Source organism: Pogoniulus pusillus, chromosome Z (assembly GCF_015220805.1).
Source record: "Pogoniulus pusillus isolate bPogPus1 chromosome Z, bPogPus1.pri, whole genome shotgun sequence".
Classification (NCBI taxonomy): domain Eukaryota; kingdom Metazoa; phylum Chordata; class Aves; order Piciformes; family Lybiidae; genus Pogoniulus; species Pogoniulus pusillus.
Window position 1 is genome coordinate 33,887,436 of NC_087309.1, and position 17,759 is coordinate 33,905,194.

The following is a 17,759-nucleotide window of genomic DNA, read 5'->3' on the forward strand; positions in this document are numbered from 1 at the left end:
GGATCAAGAGGACAGGACCAGTCTCTTTTCAGTGGTGGTCAGTGAAAGAGCAATGAGCAACAGGCACAAACCAGAACACAGGATGTTTCACTTAAAACTAAGGAAGAATTTTCCTGTGAGGGTAACAGAGCCTTACGACAGGCTGTCCAAAGAGGTTACAGAGTCTTCTTCCGTGGGGATTTCTCTATAAAACTGTTCTGGACATGTTCCTTTGCAGCCTCTCCAGGCAAACCTGCCTTAGCAAGGAGGTTGGGCTAGGTGATTTACAGAAGTCTCTTCCAAATCCTACAGTTCTGTAATTCAGAAATTCTGTGAAATTAATGTCACTTTCAAAACAAACAAACAAAAAAAAAAAGAGAAAAAAAAAAGACTGTGTATTTCTCAAATTGCTATAATCTATCCACAATACCCTTTAAAAATGAAGTTTCACTATCAGAAGTGCAAATAAGTCACCGTGTTACCTAGCAGCCTGTGAGTTTAGTTTGTTGGTTTTGTTTCTTCTCCCAGTAGAACACATTATGAACATTTCAGTGTGAAATTAAGTTTATTGAGAGGTTTCCATTTTCTCTATAATTGCAAAACAAATTATACTGCTTTAAATAGTTGTACTGGTTTGAGGCTAATTGGAATATTTTAATGAGAGAAATTAGATTATAGGCTGTGAAAAGAAAACAATGGTGATGTCTATTCCATTCACAGGTTTGCTGAGATGTATGAAAAACAGAACACAAACATAGATAAGACAGAGTCTCTCCCCGGCTCTGGCCACATTGACTGCTTCTGCCTGACACTGCACATAACTCAACTAATCATTTCCTTGTAACCTTCCATGCCAATTCTCCCAACTCAACTTATGTGTAAGGAAGATTCTAGGATAGGGGAATGGAGGTGGAGAGAAAGTGGAAGGATGGTTGGGAGCCCTTCCTGGGCACTTTGACTTCTGGGAGGAGTATTGTGTTTCTGTATTACTTTTAACCTGTGTATTTCTGTATATATCTGTAAATATTTGTAATATATTGTAAATATCTGCTTATATGTTGTGCTAAGCTGTGAATATAAAGCTTCATTCCTTAAATTCCATTTGGCTGAGTCTAGTCTGGGTCAATTCAATGTGTATGTGGTGCGAGTGATGCCTGGAACTGCTACAAGAGTGTGTGCACATCTGATATCATTTAATCCAACAACTAATCACAAGAATTGTTTTGTCCTTGATTCTGCTAGAATAGAGTCTACAAAAAAATGCCAGCAGCTTGTAGGAAAACTGGAACTAAAAAAAACCCCATTATTTGATGAGGTTTAAAAGTTGCAGTATGCTTGCACTTTCAACACAGTTCCCTTTTCCTATCATTTTTTTTACCATAGTGTTAAACTGCTACTAATCTTTATTCAAAAATTATAAAAATTGACATACAAAATGCAAAACCTGAAGTACTATTTTCTTTGTCTTCACATTACTTAATAATCATATTTACCTATTGAATTGTTCAGTGGAAAAAATCTATTCCATGTATTCTTTACTACATAAATCACTTTTGTTGAGAAAAACTTTTTTATTGGGAATATATTCTTCAGCCATAAAAAAGGAAAATGACACACTGTTGCGGAGGCAGGAATTAATGTGGCTGAGTCAGGAATTTTTATACAAAAATGGAGTTATTTTATTTTCCCAAAAGCCCGCCCCCAAAACTGTATATACAGAAATTAGTTTAGTTTTAATTACCAGATTCAGTTGCCTTGAGAATATCTACAGGAATGCCATCGATAATCTGACTATTTTGGAAGTCAGAAGTTGGAAAAGGCTTTAGCTATTAATTAATAGCGTTTGCTTACTAATAAAGCTGAGCCAAAATAACTCATGATCAGGCTGACTTCATCGTGCGGCCTGTCCCTCTGTTCCCTTTCAGCAGCTGCAGAAGGGTCGTTAAGAGTCGTTAGGCTTTGCACAAAAGTGTCAAGGGGTGAAGCAGTCCTTTGAAGCTCTTTCTGTATCCAGGCTAGGCAGGGCGGGGAGGGGGGTATAATTCTCAGGCAAGCACAAAGGTTCAGGCAGGAATGAACTCCAAGGCAGGAACCCCAGAGGCGGGAAGCCCCCAATATTTATACCCTCTCTAGACAAAGAGCAGAGCCACCACTTCCTTAGGTGCGAAGGAGACAGCCAATTCTAGCCCGATTCCAGCAGGGGCACTGCACGGGGCACTCCTCGTGTGGGCAGGACCTTTTGCTCTCCCCCTTCACGCCTGCAGGGCAGGCAAGCGGGGGGGGGGGGGGGGGGGGGGGGCGGAAACCAGGCGGCTTTTCCTCTCCCATTCAAGCCACCGAGGGAGAGCAATTTAGGAGTATACAGGACTCCAGGACACACATTTTGAAAGGGTTTTAAGGGATAAGTAAAGTAAGTGTGATCTAATTTTAATCAATGCTGAGAACCCTTGTTCCCCTTTGAATTCATGAGGAGCTGTCAGTTCTCATCATCAGTAGATATCAGTCAGATAGGATTTATAAACTTGTTATAACTTGGTAATAGTTTTGTAATATGGCATTCTTACTCCTCGTTTCACCATCCTCTGCATCTTTTAATGACTTCTTCATGAGCTACATAACTGCAATCTTTTTTTCCAATTCAGGTACCATCTTCTGATAAGAAAATGATTTAGAAGACTATAAAATGGGTAATATTTTAAACTGCTACAATAAATAGTCTTGGGAGTGCTAGTGAGCCAGAGCCAAAGAATCCATTGAACTAAACACTATCATTTAGCTGGATTGCATGCATACATCATAGTGGGACAAAAAAAAAACAAAACCAACCAAGAACAGACAAACAAACAAACAAAAAGAAACATTTTGCATTGTTTGGCTTTCTACAAATATTCTGACATAGGTGATTTGTCATCCTATGTACTCTGTCATTTTAAAATAAATTTAACTTACTCTAACTCTTATTTTAGGTAGTGAAAATCTCCCTCACAGAGCATGATTTTCTTGCAAGAATGAGATTTTTACTTGATTCAGAATTGGAGTCTTCCTTTGTCCCTGAACATTACCTATGCAAGGTGTTGACTAGGACCAAAATCTGTGATAACCTTTGAAACATCCTACTTTATGCAGCTGAATATTATGAACAGGACTGAAAATATTCTCAAAAAGAGAGAACATGATTTTTCAGTGGGAGAAGAACAGCAGCCTCAAGAGAAATTCAGTTAGACATCCATCCACTTGTAGGTGTACAAATATTTTGTGTGAGACTATCACCACTATGCATGATATTAATTACTTCTGTTGCAGTTAACTCATGCTCTTTGAATTCTTAACCTCATTAGAAAGACATAGTTGTTAACAGGACTGTGTAATTTTGTCAAATATCAAAACTGGAATAATCAAAGTAATAGGAATATGCATACATATGCACCATGCATGTGGAATTTGGCTTTTATTCCTCAAAAAAAAAAAAAAAAAAAAAAAAAAAAAGCAGATTTTTAATGTTAACAAAAACTTACATGAGTGTTAGCTGGCAGCGTAAGCATGAGAATGTTGTTGAAAAAAAAAATTTCTGTGTACTGTAGGAGTGGCTCTTCATAGAGACTGGGAAAAGAGTTACTTTTCCCATCTGTTTGTCACTGACGTTAAAAATAATTTATAATCATGAAATATGAATAAATAACAATCATTAAAATGTACCACTATCAGATTTTTAACAAATAACTGCCTTCCTAAAGAGTTCATTTCTCTTTTTGTCATCTTCCTGAAATAATTAACTTAATGCTGTGAAAAATGACAGTAACACTCTTTCATTATGTACTTTAAATGTAAAGATAAAATACAGAAAAAAAAAAAGAAATTCCTGTTCTTAGTAATTTGTATAGTAAAGCAAAATTTAAAATATGTGGTGCCATCAAAATTACAGTACAAAATCACTTATATGCAGAATTATCATTTTACATGAGCAATTGTTTTTTCATGCAAAATTATATACAAATTTGAATTGTTAGATATGAACAGTCTTTAATAGTTTAGCATAATGTATATATTTAATATAATTTATTTTGTAATTGTCAATATTTTACTACATTAATTTTATACATTGCTTCCCAATTATTCAGTTTGATTTCTTTGATGTCTTTGTTGCTGTAAAAGAGCCCTTAAAAACATAAAAAGAATTGCTCACCATTTAACAGCGCCTAAACATTTAATCACATTCCAGTTAACTGCAGCAGTATACTTACAGGTCCAGGAACCTCTTGTATATAGTATTGAGGAAATTAGTTTTCAGCTTCACCTGTTGTTGGGATAACAATCACGGACAGAGTATCACAGAGAATGAAATATTCAAATAATTTCTAGAATTCAAAGATTAAACCTGTGATATCATAGTTCAATTTCCTGTTCTTTTCTAGGGTTATATTGCTCATATATATTACAGAGTGAACCTGACTTTCATTTGCACTAGGGAGGAAAAGGAAAATGTGAATTTTTGTGCCTTTATCTATCGACTTCTTCAGAGCTTCCATTCTGTTATTTTTTTATGAGACCTAGGAGGCTTCATGAGTGTCCTGAGGCTGGAAATGTGATGTTATCTGTCTTCATACAGCAAAGTGTTAACAATGTACTCTGTGATAGGTGAGCATTATATTCCCAGTGTACTACCTATCTGCCCAAACTTTGACCTGTATAGAATTGTTTGACTCCCTATTTCTTCAAGACCAGTTATGAGGAAAAGCAACTTCTCTGTAAAAACTGATTTGGGGTTTTGTACAAATTGTTGTGAAATTCAGCAGGGCAAAGTGCAAGATCCTGGGCTGAGGCAATCCCAAGCATAAATAAAAGCTGGGTAATGAGTGGATTCAAAGCAGATCTGCAGAGAAGTATTTGGGGTGCTGGTTGATGAGGCATTTGACATAAGCCATCAGTGTGCGCTGGCAGGTGAAAAAGCCAGCTGTATCTTGGACTGCATCAAAAGAAGTGTGGTCAGCAAATCAAGGGAGAAGATTCCAATCCTCTACTCTACTCTTGTGAGACCCCACCTCAAGTACTATTTCCAGATCTGGAGCTCCAACTCAAGAAGAATATGGATCTGTTGGAGAGGGCCCAAGGGAGGGCCACAAAGGTGATCAGAGGGCTGGAGCACCTCTCCTAAGAGGTCAGGCTGAGGAAGCTGGGTCTTTTCAGCCTGAAGAAGAAAAGACTCTATGAAGATCTTAGAGTGATCTTCCAGTACCTGAAGGTGGTCTACAGGAAAGGTGGGAAATAAGTTTTTGTAGTGTAGTGTAGTATCAGTATCATGTAGTGATAGGGGCAATGGTTTGAAACTAGAGCAGGGGAGATGTAGATTGGCCATTAGGAAGAAGTTCTTTACTATGAGGGTGGTGAGACACTGGAACAGGTTGTCTTATTCTTGGAAGTGCTTAAGACTGGTCTGGATGAGGCTTTGAACAACCTTGTCTAGTGGGAGGTGTCTCTGTCCTTGGTAGTGGGGCTGGAAGCAGATGATATGTATGGTCCCTTCTGACTCAAGCTATTCTAAGATTCTATGATTCTGTGAAGATCCACAACCTTTCAGAACAAACCTGTTAATCTTATTTGACTAGTTTTGTGTTACTAATTTTATGTTTCTTCGGAGATAGTTATCAAGAAATGATATCCTAAAATCTTTTCTGTCAACAGTTGTTCAAGTTATTAGTTCAAGAGGTTAACTCATTTGATTCTTCAGAAGTGAAAATTAAGAGAAACAAGAGATTCTTAGAACCCCACAGCCAATGACAGTGACATAAACACAGTGAAAATATTTAATTTGGTGGGACTTGGTGACTAAAACTCTACTTTTATGTGTAAGGCTTTTCTTGAAGTGCCTTCCCTCTCACACAGACCTATACTGTTTCCTGGAAAGACTGCCATTTGAGAACACTCATAAAGCATTTATAGGAACTGCAAACTGCTGCTCAAGGCAAGATTTGCAAAGTTCAGACTGAAACCAGCAACAGCAAGCTGCCTACGGCACGAAGACTTAGTTTAGCCAATGGCCTTTTAGTTAGATCCCTCTTCTGTGATGAAAACTTTCCATCTGACACATGACTAAGCTCTCTGACTCATTAGATGACTTTTCTCCAAGAGGAAAATTCTGAAAAAAAACACATCTAAAAAACCCAGTATCATTTCCTCCACTTTATTCACACAGGTAATGTTTTTTGGATGAGTACCTTTTCATTTTCCCATACTGGCTATGTGCAAACAAGAAAGCAAAACAAGCTGTAAGCATAAATTCTGCTCATTTAACTGATAACATCAGTTTAAACCTAAAATGGTACTGTTTTTTCACTTTTGGAACTCCTCTTTGAAATTCAGTCATGATACAAATTTACAATTCAAGATGATACAATGTGGGGGGGATTTTACACAGAATTAATAGCACTTTTATTTTAGATCAAACAGCTGCCATCATAAAGGGTATTTGCTGTTGTATTTTTGTTTTGTTTTTCTTTAGTGTAGAGGTTTTTGGTTTAGTTTCTCATCTCTCAACATTTTTTTTTCATCATTTATTCAGTCCAAGTGAATGAATTCACAACTATCCACACATTTGTATATGTGAAATACAATTTCAAATATAAAATAGTCATATTTTAAAGTGAAAAACATAGAAGGCAGATAATTTTGCTTATTAATACATGCTATGGGAAAGTCATGACAGAAGTCTTCAAAGAGCACTGCATTAGAATTCTTGCCTTGAAAGAGAAAGTTTATACATGTTCAGCTTCACCTGTTGAGTTGCCTGTTCATCACATTGAAGATTATTGTTAAGGACAATGTGGATACTTGGGCATTGTACTAATTTGAGCCTATCTGTGATATTTTGGTGTGAAGAATTAGATTATAGGCTGTGAAAAGGAAAAAATGGTCATGTCTACTTAATTCATAGGCTTGCTGAGATGTATAAGAACAAGAACAAAATCATAGATAAGGTTGTTTGCTCTCTGTCTTTGGGGCTGCACTTCTCTCTCTCTCTCTCTCTCTCTCTCTCTCTCTCTCTCTCCCCCTCTAACCTGCCATCTGTGTGACTAATCCTTCTGCTTCCTAACCCCTTTGGCTGACCCTCCAAACTCACATTGAACACAAAGCAAAGTCTGGGGTAAGGTAGAGGGGTGGGAAGAAGGAGGAAGGATGGTTGAAAGCCCCTCCTGGAGACTCTGGTTTCTGGGAGAGGGGTTGTGTTTCTGTATTACTTTTTTTCAACTTGTGTGTGTTGGTATATAGCTGTATATATTGTAAATATCTGCTTGTATATTGTGCTAAGCTGTAAGTGTAAAGCTTCATTCAATTTCCAGACGCTGAGTCTAGTCTGGGTGATTTTCTTAAGAGTGTGTGGGGGGGGGGGGGTGAGGGGTGGGGGTGTGGGTAACACCCAAACCGTCATAGGCATCAATGTGTTATTCATCATGCTATACTTACATGTGATCATCCTGCGATGCTTAGCTGACATAATTAGAAGATGGAGTTGTTTGAAATGGATGATGAATTTTATGCATACATTTCTCTGCATGACTTGCAAGTATTTACTTTACATAGTAATTGGTTGTTTCTCGTTTGTTCATTTTTTTGGGGGGGGATGGGAGGCTTTTTTTGGTCTGATTTTGGTTGTTTTGCTATTGTTTTTTGTGTGTTTTGTTTGGGTTTGTATTTTCTTTTTTTGTTCTTTTTTTCTTTTTTTTTTTTTCCTGTGCATTTTGCTTTAGGGGTTTTAGTTTTAGAGCCATTAACCTTTTCATCTCCCTCGGCTTTGAATAAGCATGAATTGGCAGTGCTACAGAAACATTATACTAGCTATTCTCTCTATAAAAATCACAAGAGTTGTAGATGTTTGAATAAAGAAGTAAAAATTTCTACACTTATTTCTCAAGAATGAGAGTATAATGCATTCTGTCTTATTGCAGAGCCAAAGAATAGTTCATTACTGAGCATGTAAAGTATCACAATTTGGCTAAGAGACTCTGAACTGCATGTTCATATGGATTTATCTTGGCCTATAATTCTGGGGTATGTCCAAGCAATATGGATTTTACTATGGTTTAGACATAAGTCTCAAGAAAAGGGATATGATTTAGCTACTTGCAGCTTCTTTCTGCTGTTCTGGTCACTCTTTCATATAATGGAGATCTTCAGCCTGATATTATTCTTTTCTTCTCTTACTGGGGAAAAGGATCTTTTTGCTGAAAGTCCCCTGTGATTCACCAAATCTCCACAAATGTGTGTTTGTGCTTTTTTATTCTGAGAATCAGAGAATGTCAGGGGCTGAAGGCTAGCCGAAGATCGAGTGCAGCCCCACTGTCAAAGAAGGTTCACCTAGGGTAGGTCACACAGGATTGCATCCAGGCAGGGTTTGAAAGTCTCCAGAGATGGAGACTCCACAACCTCTATAGGCAGTGTGTACTAGGGTTCTGTCACCCTCAAAGGAAAGTTTTAACTTGTCTTAAGGTGGAACTTCTTGTGTTATAGTTTGTGCCTGCTGCCCTTCCTAGTGCATCACTGAAGACAAATTCACCTCTTCTTCTTTACACCCACTCTTCAGTTATTTGTAAACACTAATAAGGTTCACTCTGAGTTTTCTCCTCTCCAGACTGAACAGCCTTAGATCTCTCAGCCTTTCCTAGCAAGACAGATATTCCAGTCCCTTCATCACCCTCCTAGCATCCCAGTGGACTTTCTCCCTGTCCCTCTTGAACTGGGAAGCCAAGAACTGGACAGAATACTCAAGATGTGACTTCATTAAGGCAAAGTAGAAGGAGAGCCTACCTTGACCTGCTGTGCACACTCTTTGAGTGCACCCCACGACACCATTTGCTTTCTAAGCCACAAGGGCACATTGCCCTCCAGTGGATAACTTAATTGTCCACCAGGACTCCACGGCCCTTCTCCGTGGAGCTGCTTTCCATCAGGTCAATCCCTAACCTGTACTGGTGCAGGGGGTTATTCTTCCTCAGATGCAGGACTTTACATTTGCTCTTGTTTATCCTTTCCCAGCTATCCAGCCTGCCAGCACAGCCTTCTGGTGTGACAGCACCTCTTCACAGTTTTGTGCCATCAGCAAACTTGTTAAAAGCATACTCAACCCCTGTATACAGGGCACTGATGAAGATGTTAAACAAGACTGGACTCAGTACTGAGCCCCAGGGACCTGTCCTACTGGAATCTGCACCACTAATTATGATCCCTGAGGTTATGGTTAGCTAGTTCTCAACCCACCTCACCATCCATTATTCTAACTCATGTTCCTTGAGCTTACTTATGAGGATCTTGTGGGAGACAGTGTCAAAGGCCTTTCTAAAGTTAAGATAGACAATATCAAGTGCTCGCCCTTCATCTATCTATTCAGTTACATGATCATAGAAGGATATCAGATTAGTCAAACATGATTTCTCCTTGGTAAATCCTTGCTGGCTACTTGTAATAATCTTCTTTTCTTCCATGGGCTTAGAGATCACTCCCAGAATGAGAAGCTTCCTCACATTTCCAGGGATGGAGATGAGGCTGGCTTACCTGCAGTTTCCTGAATGTTCTTTCCTGCCCTTTGTGAAGACTGGTGTGACACTGGCTTTCCCCCAGTGTCCAGGCATCTCTCCATTCTCCATGGTATTTATAAAATGATGGACTTAGCACTAACATCAACCAGCCCTGTCAGCACTCATGAGTGCACCCCTTCAGGATGTTTCTTTCTTGTATATTCTTCTAGATTTGCATCTGCCAATGTCAGCTGGGTAGTGGACAGAGTCATTTAATCATAGACCCACGGGAATGACCTAAAATGGACACAAGCATGTTTATTTGGCTAATTCCACTTTCATTCCAAGTACTGGCATTTCAAAGCAGTCTCCGGAGTGAGAAAGTGCTGAATAAGAAAAAGAACAACCTTAAACTGAGAAAAACAAACTGAAGTAAAGGAACTAATGTTAGTGTCAGGTGTTCAATGAATGATGAAGAACTAGTTATAAATTATTTAGTAATATGATTCTGACAGGTGAGTCTTATCTCAAAGGAAGGGAGAAAGATTCTTTCCATTTAACTTATGTGGCAACATATGACCTAATTTAAATATTGTGATTAGTATGCCTCTAAGCATGAAAACAAGCTAGGATTTTTGTTTTATTGTCTTTTTATCATTGTTTGAGTATCATTTTTTTGAGACTGAGAGAAATTGCCTATTTTTCATTTCTCACCTTTACATTAGCATGCACTAACAAATTAAAACCAAACATTTGCTTTCCAAATGACACATTATTTGGCTGAATGAATTTAGAAGTTTCTCTTTCATTAGCATTAACTGAAAAAGTATAGGTGAGGAAATTACAGATTTCAGGAAGGGGTTTAGTGAAATTGTAGCTCTGAAATAGTTTAGATAAGAGATTTAGAGAAAAATGCATGTGTGCCTCTATTATAGTAATATATTTGTAAGGTTAAACACAATGCAATTAAAAAAGGTTCTGCAGTGATATGCATGCTGCTTTAAATGGCCTTGCACTGTTTGGCTAACTAGGAAGTTTGAGTGAAAGAAAGAAAAATCAAAAAATATTCACATTGTAATTACAAATTCCTGACACTTAACTAATTTCTGAATTGTTTCATGTGACATAAAATAAAGACACAAAATTCTGGATAATCTAAACTGTGAGATATTAAACAGTTCCATGTTTTCTTTGTATTGTAAAACTATTTATTACAGTGAATAGAATCATAGAATCATAGAATGGTCTGGGTTGGAAGAGACCTCCAAAGGTTATCTAGTCCAAATCTCCCCTGCAGTCAGCAGGGGCATTGTCAATTAGATCAGGCTGACCAGAGTCCTGTCAAGCCTCAATTTTAATATCTTCAGGGATGGGGCCCCAACTAGCTCCCCAGAAAATTTGTTCCAGCGTTCTACCTCCATCATAGTAAAGAACCTGTGCCTAACATGCAATTTAAATCTGCTCTTCTCTAGTTTGAAGCCACTGTCCCTTGTTCTATCACCACAAACCTTGTAAACAGTCTCTCTCCAGCCTTCTTGTAGACCCCTTGTACTGGAAGGCTGCTGTTAGGTCTTCCCAGAGCCTCCTCTTCTCCAGGCTGAGCAGCCCCAGCTCCCTCAGCCTGTCTTTTTAGCAGAGGTGCTCCAACCTTATAATCATTTTCATGTCCCTTCTCTGGACCTGCTCAGTCAGCTCCACGTCTTCCCTGTATTGAGGGCTCCAGACCTGGATGCAATACTCCAGGTCAATTCTGACCACATCAGAGAAAAGTTGCAGAATCACCTCTCTGTCTCTACTAGCAACGCATCTTTTTGATGCAACCTCAGGGTGTGATTTGCCTTCTGGGCTGCAAGCTCACACTGCTCATGTCCAGCTTCTTGTCCGTCAGCATCACAAAATCCTTTTCCACAGGACTGCTTCCTGTCACTTCATCCCCCTGTCTGTACTGATAGTGAGGATTGTTTCAGTCTGTGACTCTTCTTCCAATTCTTTGGCCCCAGACATCTATGGAAATTTTGTTTCCTTTTACAGGAGGCATAACTGTCTGCCATTACAACTACATAAGGCCCTTTTTGCTTTTGGGATGGTCTATGACTATGCTAAAATTATAATTTCTAGGGTGTCCAGTTGTCTGTGATTGTTAATATTTGTAGAGAATTAAAAAAAAAGGAAAGGCACTGCATGCTTCCAGTATGTGATGGTCTCCATAGTGTGAGGTAAACAAAAAGAAAAAAAAATAAGAAAAGAAAGACATAAAGAATCACTGTATTGGTCGATATAGAGTTCACTCAGCACCACAACTGCATCTATTTTGCTACTAGTTTATGCTGACATTATCCTCTCCTGTGATATAAAATCACTACATTAAATATTTTTTCCCTCACATAATGCTGTGCCAGGGGAGGTATAGGCTTGATTTTGGACTGGATGGCTTTGGATTGGATGATCCAGGTTTTGGACTGGACGATCTTGGAAGTCTCTTCCAACCTGTTTGATTCTATGATTGATATTAGGAGTGTGCTAGTTTGAAGCAAGCTAGAATGTTTTGGTAAAAGAACTAGATAACGGGCAGTGAAATGAAAACAATTGTGTCTCCTTCACTCACAGTCACACTGAGAACTCTGGGAAGAAGAAGTAAAAACATTCTCCATTTTGTCTTTCATTCTGCCTTTGCCTTCAGACCTATTCACATCTCATTAACCTTGCTCCCACTAACCCTGCTCCCTAGCCTCTTGGCTGCACCTCTCTTCTTTTCTGAGAACTGAGGTAAGGTTGAGAGGGCCGGGGGGAGGTGTTGGGGTGGTTTGAGAGCCCCTCCTGGGGACTCTGGTTTCTGGGAGGGGAGTTGTGCTTCTGTATTGTTTATCCTTTGTATATTTCTGTATATAACTATATATATTGTAAATAGCTGCTTGTATATTTGCTGCTGTAAAATAAATAGCTTCATTTATATTCCCAGAGGCAGTCTGAGTTAGCTGTGGCAATCCGAAAAGTGTAGGGGGTCGGGTAAGAGCCCAAACCATCACATTTTTAATTGGCTTTCCTAATGTGGGGCTAAGTCTACTCGAGTGACTGTTCATTGGCTCTGGGAATTAAAATGGAGCTAATAAGGCAGCTGTTGTAGTTGTGTGGGGCATTACTCTGGTCTGGTTTTGTTTTCTTGGCATTTAGTTGGATCAAGGCTCAAATTGTTGCTTATTTCATTGATTTAGCTTATAAGAAGGCTAAAGCCAAAGTTTCAAGCATGTTCTGGAGCTGGGGTGATTTTATCCTTGGTTATGCTGGATTCAATGTCTCTGAAAACCTTACCAGTAATATTACAGGAGCACTCATCAATAATGTGACAATCAATCAAAATTCTGCTTTATCTACATCTTTAATGCGAATAATTCAGCCTAAGACTGGGATTCCTGAGTTTTGTCTAGGAAATTGCTCGTGCAAAACTGTTCTAATTCTCTCAATTTTTAATGTATGTCTCATGGGATTAATATTCATATTAATTTTGGCATTATTTGTGAAAAATTCAAAACCAGCTTCTGTAAGAACCAGGAAAAATTCTGTGTCTCAGAAGCAGTCTCTTTCACAGCAAAACAAGGGAACACAGTTATCTGCTTCTCCCCTGCCAGCCTCTCCACCCTCCTCTGTAGGTTCTGGGAATTCTGCCAATGTTCCTGCTAGTAATGTAAACAACAAGGATAGCAACAACAATCCACAGAGTTTGACAGGAGTCCCAGGAGGACAGGCAGGTACCCAAAATCAGAATGTTCCTAGCAACAATGATAACACGTCAGGGTTGGCAGGCATCCCAGGAGGACAGGCAAATAATCCCACTAATGCTAATAACATTGCTAATGCTGGTTAACGCTAGCCCAGTCAGTCCAAATCCTAATGACATCAGCTCAGCCAATTCGAACCCCCAGCCAGCAGACCAGAACCAAAATCCTACTACTAAAAGTAAGGCAGATCTGAACTCACAGGCTCCAAGTCAGACCCCTAAAAATTTAAACCCTCCAGCAGATTCGTCCAAGTCTGTTGCTGTACAGGCCTTTCTGGCACCTGCTAAGGCAAAAGCTAAGACAAAGTGTGGTTCACAGAAGGATGTAAGAGACGAGACCTCTGGTGATCAGCAAGAGGAAGAAGAGGAGACAGTTAGTCTGCGAGACCTCGCAAATGTGCTGAGACAACAATACTCAAATGAGAAGAGTGCTGTGAGGTTAGCTGCCAAGAGAGAGGATGGTGCCAATGAGTTTAGGAGTGCTATGAGGAAGGTTCTGTTAGGCCAGGGACAACCAGATCGACAGGTGGAAGAGGAGGAAGATGACATCCAGGACTCCAAGGATCCTCTCAGACAAGTCAGGGAAGTTAGGAAGGAATACTCAAGGGAATCAGGTGAGCCAATCCTAAGCTGGCTAGTGAGATGCCGTGGCATTGGTGCTAATGCCCTGCAGGTAGGAGACAAGTCTGCCAAGCAGCTGGGACCACTCACCAAGGAGAGTGGAGTGGACAAATACCTAGCAAGACCTCTTGGTAGGGTTAGCTTGTGGACACGCCTGCTATTGGCTGTGGCTATGAGATATCCTTCCCGAGATGATTTGCCATGGGCTGCCAAGAAGTGGAACACTGTTGAGCAGGGAATTAAGCTTCTGAAGGAGTTTGCTGTGAAGGAAGTGCTTTATGGAGATCATGGCACTCATGAGCCTGATGATATTCCTTTGGGAACAGGTCTCATGAAGAAGCTTATTAAGCTTGCTCTTTCATCCTATGCTAACATCTTGGCCAGTAAGTTCCTAGCAAGGAGTGATAATGGAAGGTCTTTCACTGTTGGTGAGTTCACTGATCAGCTCAGGCAGATAGAGTACAGCTTGTCACATTCTGGTATAATCTGTGCAATAAAGATTTTGACTACAGAGCTTAAAGAGGGTATTAGAGATGGCATAAAGAATAGCATTGAGAATGGCATTAGAAATGGCATGAAAGAACTGAAGGAGGATCTTATAACCTGAATTTCCAATTTGGTAAAGGATACCATTCCTGCATCATCTGAATGGGAGCACATTTCTGCAGTCAGAAAGAGACGCCCACCTCCTGCAAGGCAATTCCAGCCCAAGAGGAGACAAATTCCACCTAGACAGCAGCAATCACGTGCGTCACTGTGGATACTTCTGTGTGATACATACGGGGAGAACATGAACAAATGGGATGGTAAACCAACTCCAGCTCTTTCAAAGAGAGTCAGGGATCTGTAGAGTGGCAGGAACAGAGGAAGCAATGCCAGAAAAGTAGCTGTCACTTATTCAGCTCCTGAGAGCAACTTCAATTGTTCCAACAGTTGCAATTCCTCTCACAACAACACCAATCACTGTGTACACCCTACATGCCATGTTCAGCATTAGGGGTGCCCTGCCTCCAGCCAGGAGGAAGAAAGGGATAGTGGAGAGAACCGAATCTATTGGAATGTATTCATTAGGTGGCCTGGCAGTTCAAGAGTTCGGGAATACAGGGCTTTAGTTGACACAGGTGCTCAGTGTACTTTGTTGCCATCAAATTGCAAAGGGACAGAGTCCATATCTATTTTTGGAATCACTGGTGGATCTCAAGAGTTAACTAAGGTACAGGCTGAGATCAGTTTAACTGGTAAAGAGTGGAAGACACATACTATTGTAACTGGTCCTGATGCGCCTTGCATTCTGGGAATGGACTTTTTGAGACAAGGTTGTTTCAAAGATCCTAAGGGTCACAAATGGGCTTTTGGAATAGCATCTGTAGAGATTGAGGATGGTAAATTGAAATTGTCTATTAGACTTGAACTTTCTGATGAATCTGCAGTTGTGGGACATCATGACATAGAGGACCTGGAAGTGCCAATTGGAACTCAAACTGTTCATCACAGGCAGTACAGAACTAACTGTGACTCTTTGTTGCCCATTCATCAGCTGATTCGTCAACTGGAGAGTCAGGCTGTCATCGAGAAAGCTCATTCACCTTTCAACAGTCCCATCTGGCCCGTGCGCAAAGCTAATGGTGACTGGAGACTCACAGTAGACTTCTGTGCCCTCAATGAGGTGACGCCACCCATGAGTGCAGCTGTTGCAGACATGCTGGAACTCCAGTACGAGCTGGAATCGAAGGAGGTTAAGTGGTATGCAACCATAGACATTGCTAATGCTTTCTTCTCTATTCCCATAGCAAAGGAGTGCAGGCCTCAGTTTGCATTCACCTGGAGAGGAATCCAGTACCAGTTCAATCGTTTGCCTCAGGGGTGGAAACACAGCTCAATGATCTGTCACTCAGTCATCCACAATGCACTGGAGAAAGGTAAAGCTCCAGAGCATATCCAGTACATCGACGACATCATTGTGTGGGGCCAAACTGCTGAGGAAGTCTTCGAGAAAGGTAACAAAATCATTGACATTCTGTTGCAAGCAGGTTTTGCCATTAAGAGAGACAAGGTCAAAGGACCTGCCAAAGAAATTCCGTTTCTGGGAGTGTGGTGGCAGGATGGTCGCCGTTACATTCCTCAGGATGTGATCAACAAAGTCTCTACCATGGCAGTTCCCACCAGTAAGAAGGACACGCTTTCTTTCTTGGGTGTGGTGGGATTTTGGAGACTACACATTCCTGGTTTCAGTGAGATTGTGAAACCTCTGTATGATGTGACTCATAACTGAAACAATTTCGAGTGGGGACTTGAACAACAAGCAGCTTTTGATCAGATCAAAGGAGAAGTAGTCCATGCAGTGGGCTTGGGACCTGTGCGATCTGGTCCAGACATTAAGAACATTCTGTACACGGCTGCCAGTGACAATGGTCCAACTTGGAGCCTTTGGCAGAGAGCTCCAAACGAGACACGTGGTCGTCCTCTTGGTTTCTGGGGACGTGCCTACAGAGGTTCAGAGGCAAATTACACTGCAACTGAGAAAGAGATTCTAGCAGCCTATGAAGGAGTGAAAGCAGCTTCTGAAACGATTGGAACTGAGTCACAATTGCTTTTAGCTCCTAGACTGCCAGTTCTAAACTGGATGTTCAAAGGCAAAGGTTCATCACCACATCATGCCACAGATGCAACCTGGTCTAAATGGATGGCTTTGATAACTCAATGAGCACAAATGGGTAATCTTGATCGACCTGGTCTGGTGGAGGTGATCACCAACTGGCCGGAAGGCACATACTGTATCAAACCTCCGGAGGAGAAAATAACTCGTGCTGAGGAAGCTCCTCCCTATGGTGATCTCTCTGATCAGGAAAAGAACTATGCTTTGTTCACAGATGGTTCCTGTCATCTTGTTGGGAACAAGCGAATATGGAAGTCAGCGGTTTAGAGTCCTACCAGGAGAGTTACCGAAACGAAAGATGGCAAAGGAGAATCCAGTCAGTTCACTGAGGTAAAAGCTGTCCAACTTGCTCTTGATGTGGCTGAACGTGAGAATTGGCCTATCCTTTACCTCTACACCAACTCGTGGATGGTAGCCAATGCTCTATGGGGTTGGCTAAAGGACTGGAAGAAGAATGGTTGGAAGAGAAAAGGAAAGCCTGTTTGGTGTGCTGATCTATAGCAGGACATTGATGCACGGCTGGAGAAAACTCCAGTGAAGGTGCGGCACGTAGACGCACACATGCCTAAGAGCAGAGCTACTGAGGAACATCAACACAACCAGCAGGCAGACCAAGCTGCTAAGATTGCTCAAGTTGATACCAATTCTGATCTTGACATCGACCTTGATTGGAAACACCAAAGTGAGCTGTTCTTAGCTCGGTGGGCCCATGACTCATCTGGACATCAAGGCAGAGATGGAACATACCGATGGGCTTGTGATAGGTCAATTGACTTGTCCATGGACGCTATCACCAAAGTCATCCATGACTGTGACATTTGTGCTGCTATTAAGCAGGCTAAGTGAATCAAGCCCTTATGGTATGGTGAGAAATGGTTAAAGTACAAGTATGGTGAAGCCTGGCAGATTGACTATATTACTTTACCTCGATCTCATTCTGGCAAGCAGTATGTGCTGACGATGGTAGAGGCCAGCACTGGATGGTTAGAAACCTATCCAGTTCCACATGCTACTGCTTGTAACACCATTGTTGGTTTGGAGAGACAGATCATGTGGAGACATGGAACTCCAGAGAGAATTGAGTCAGACAATGGTACTCATTTCAAGAACAATCTAGTGAAAAACTGGGCCAAAGAGCATGATATTGAATGGATCTATCACATACCCTACTATGCACCAGCTTCAGGGAAGATTGAGCGCTACAACGGTTTGCTGAAAACCA